Raw genomic sequence first — 4109 nt, forward strand, 5'->3', positions numbered from 1 at the left:
TAGATTTGGGCAAAAAAAAATTCTTTAGCCTTTAGGGGACACAAGGAAAACATTGATGATACTTATAATGGATTTTTTTTAACTCAAGATAATCTGGCTAAATATGACCCAATAATGATGCTGATCAATTTGCCACAGCGGAGTATTAAATATCTGAGCCCAAGCATACAGAACTAGTTAATTGACTGTCTAGGAAAGTCGCTGCAAAAACATTTATTATTAAAGCAAAACATTTATTATTGATAAAGCAAAGTCAATTCTTTACTATCACTATGGATACAACTCAGGACATAACAAAAGTTGACCAACTGTATAAAGTTATTCGTTACGTCGAAATAGAAAAGGGCGAGTTTAATAAGCCTATGGGAATTAAAATTATGGAGAGTTTTATGGAGTTCACCAAAGTTTCAGATCAAGTGCAGTAGGAATAACATTTGAATAACATTGAGGTCATTAGAAGAAATGGAATTAGACATTAAAAAATGCAGAGGGCAGGGATATGATGGTGCAAATATGATGAGTGGTGTTTACTCAGGTGTCCAAAAACGCATAAAGGATATTGAGTAGCTTATGTACATTGCGCAGCACATAATCTTAACCTTGTGTAAATGACTCAGTTTCTAGGATGACTGAAGTTAGGATGTTCTTTACGGTTTTGGCAGACTTATACACTTTTTTTGGACATAGTATTAACATAGTTTAAGGAAAAGAATAGTTGCACTCTCGCAAATACTTTCTGCCAGTTTCTCGAATATCGGCAGATTGCAAAGCGTTTCAGTTAAATTCCGTGTTCGAGCGTTGCGTCCCAGCACAGGGACGGATTGACAAAAAATGAGTGCCTTACTGTGTGCTGCTATTAAGTGTAGTAATAATTCAAAAAATTGTTCTTTGAGTTTTTTTAAATTTCCATCGGATGGAAATCGGTAAGCTGATAATAATTATCAATAAACATTTAATTATATTTGTTTATTTTAAAAGTTGAGATATTATGTAATTAATTAAATGTTACTATTTTTTAGCATATGAGCAGATTTTAAAAATAGTTTTTCTAGATATACAGGTTGTCTCAAATATGCGCATGAAAATATTTTTTGGTCAGGGGATTTGCCATAAAATTTTCATTCCAATAATAATTTACGAGATAATTTATTGAAACAATTTTAGAGTAACAGTTTTTTTGAAACAATTTTAGAGTAAATATTTTGTACATCTAAAGTCTCCGCAAATTATTCATATTTTTTAATTGAAAGAATTTTGTAATAAAATAAATAAATTTAGTGGACTGTATTTGTTATTGTTTTTTATTTTATTTATTTTTTATAATAAGTGGTCGTAATATAACAATATTCAAAATATTATAGACAAAATATTGAGTTTTTTTATTTGAGGGAAGGAAAGTGCCACACCTAGTTTTAAACCACCGTAAATGTACAGGGTGGCCCATTAGTGCGAGGAAGTCCAATATCGTCGTCGTTGTCGAAGATGTGAAAAAAGTTTTATTCATAAGTTTCAAGGTTTATAAAGGGGCGTACCCTAAAATATTTTGTTATATACAGGGTGTCACAAAAAAGTTATGGTAAAGTTAGTTTTATTTTTTGTAAATTGCCTAACCAACTGCACCTCCCCCCCCATTTTTCTGTAGATAATCGGATTCGGCATCAAATTCTGCATATAGTACACAATTTTTATTTGAATCATTCTACAGTGTTGCCATTCTATTACTTATTTACTAAAACTTCGGTTAAAAACGTTATATCCGAAAAGTTGTAAAAAACTAGAGTGAATATAACTATCTTTATTAACACTTGGCTGTAATAAAGCCAAGTGTTAATAAAGAAAATAGAAAATATAGCGAAGTGTTTGTATATGCTATATTTTCCTAAAAGTAAAAGTAAAGATTTCAGTTAACGTCTCCTTTTTGCTGCCAGGGCTAATCTGGACGGGGCCTACTTTGTTTACGCGAAATCCGAACCGCGGTCCTCCGTCATATCATGGTCAATGGCCTACCGACTTAGGAAGTGTCTAAATCAACTCTTACTCACGAAATATCCGATCTCATCCGGCCACGAACCGACGTGAATGAGCAGTGTGTATCAATAGATTTTACACTTTTCCTTTGGACAACAGCACGATACAGAGTTTCGAACCCGTCCATCTACCAGTATGGCCTTACGTCGCTTAACTTCGGTGTTCTAATGGGAACCGAGGTTTCAACGTAGCTAGGCCGTTGCCTTTATTTTCCTAAACAAGGATAACAAATCCGTGTAGAAAAATTTACATTATTCTATATAGGGTATTTTTTATGGCGTCACCAAAATGGGAATATTTAAAATGGTATATCTCAATTTTTTTAAATGCAACATTCTGTATATTATTTTTCTGTCAGATGCAGAATTAAAAAGTGAACATTTTTTTATGTAAAGTGTTTCTAAATTTTTAACGGTTTCGCAGATATTCGCAGTATTATTTTACATATGGCTCTTTCAACAGTAAATGCTTATCAAAGCCACCTAATATGATCTTTGTCTAACATTTTATCGTTGAAAATCCCATATGTAATGAAATACAGAAAATATTTGCAAAACGGCTAAAAATTTAAGAACACTTTAAATACAACAAATGTTCACTTTTTAATTCTACATCTGAAAGAAAAATAATATACAAGGTGTTGCTTTAAAAAAAAATGAGATACAACATTATAAATATTACGATTTTGGTGACGCCATAAAAAATAACATGTATATGATAAAGTAAATTTTTCTACACGAATTTATTCTGGTATCCTTCATGCTTAAGAAAACATAGCTAAGTATTAATAAAGTTATATTCACTATAGTTTTTTACCACTTTTCGTATATAATGTTTTTAACCAAAATTTTAGTAAATAAGAAATAGAATGGCAACACCGCAGTGTGCTTTAAATAAAAACAGAGTGCTATATGCAGAATTTTGTGCCGAATCCAGTTATCTACAGAAAATTAAACTTATTTTAAATAAAAAAAAGTTGTACAAAATCTCTGAAATAGATAATAATATAAAAATATGTCATTATATATTTTTTCCGCATTTCCTCCCGTCAGAAGATTCTCAGATACAGAAGAATTGTTAATAATAATAATAGCTCCCATATATAGCATTTAACGCCTTGGGAGTAGCAAGGTACAGCTTGCTATACTAGAGCCGTTCGGTATACAAGGAATACACAAGGAATATACAGAAGAATTGTTACCTACACGAAATGTGAAAATATTCTGTTTTCAAGCAAGTTTTTACTCGATAATCAATTTTTTTTTATTTTATTTTATTGTGAACTCATATTTTCCTAAATACATATCTGCGAAACTATGGCGAGTGCCACGACTATACTTTGCCTAGTTAATAGACCACGACTATACAGCTACGTCAGTGGTCACGAGAGGCGAGAACAAGGTCATATAAAGTGGCAGAAAAAGAACGAATGTTTGACAAGGAGTAAAGCTACTAGTTTCCTTATACTATGGTATTAATCGATGGCAATATTCTAGGCTCATTTACTGGTGAATCTATCTATCAAATTAAAAAGATTAAACCCTACTCGATGGGCTGGAAGAGCTGTTTCGCCCTTAGCTCTTAAACTAAGATACATAGATGTAATTAAAGCACTTACAAAAATAAATTTAACCACAAGAATAAAAGATGAAAGAGACGAATCAAGAAGGTTATTGAAATCTATTGAAAAGTTCAAATTTATTTTTATTTTAATTATTTGTTCAAAAATCTTTCAATAAACCAACCTAGTATCCCAAGTCTTACAGAAAGAGAATTAGACTTACTAAAAGCATCTGATTGTCTTAAGTTGTATGCCAAAAATCTTAAAGAATATAGAAATAATTATATAAATTTAAAGAATGAAGCAATTGGTATATCAAGGTCATGGAATATAAACCCGGAAATGAAGATAAAAGACAATTAAAACCAAAAAACACTTTGATGAATTCAATACATATTATGTATATTCTTTCTTTAGTCGAGAAAACTATTTTAGGGTTAATATATCTTACAAAATATTTGATATTGTAATTAATCAAATAAGTAATCATTTTGGGGGAATGGGGTTATTTGTGAATAAA

The sequence above is a fragment of the Sitophilus oryzae genome, unplaced genomic scaffold, assembly GCF_002938485.1.
Source record: "Sitophilus oryzae breed Bouriz unplaced genomic scaffold, Soryzae_2.0 scaffold_1977_pilon_pilon, whole genome shotgun sequence".
In the NCBI taxonomy this organism is placed as follows: Eukaryota; Metazoa; Arthropoda; class Insecta; order Coleoptera; family Curculionidae; genus Sitophilus; species Sitophilus oryzae.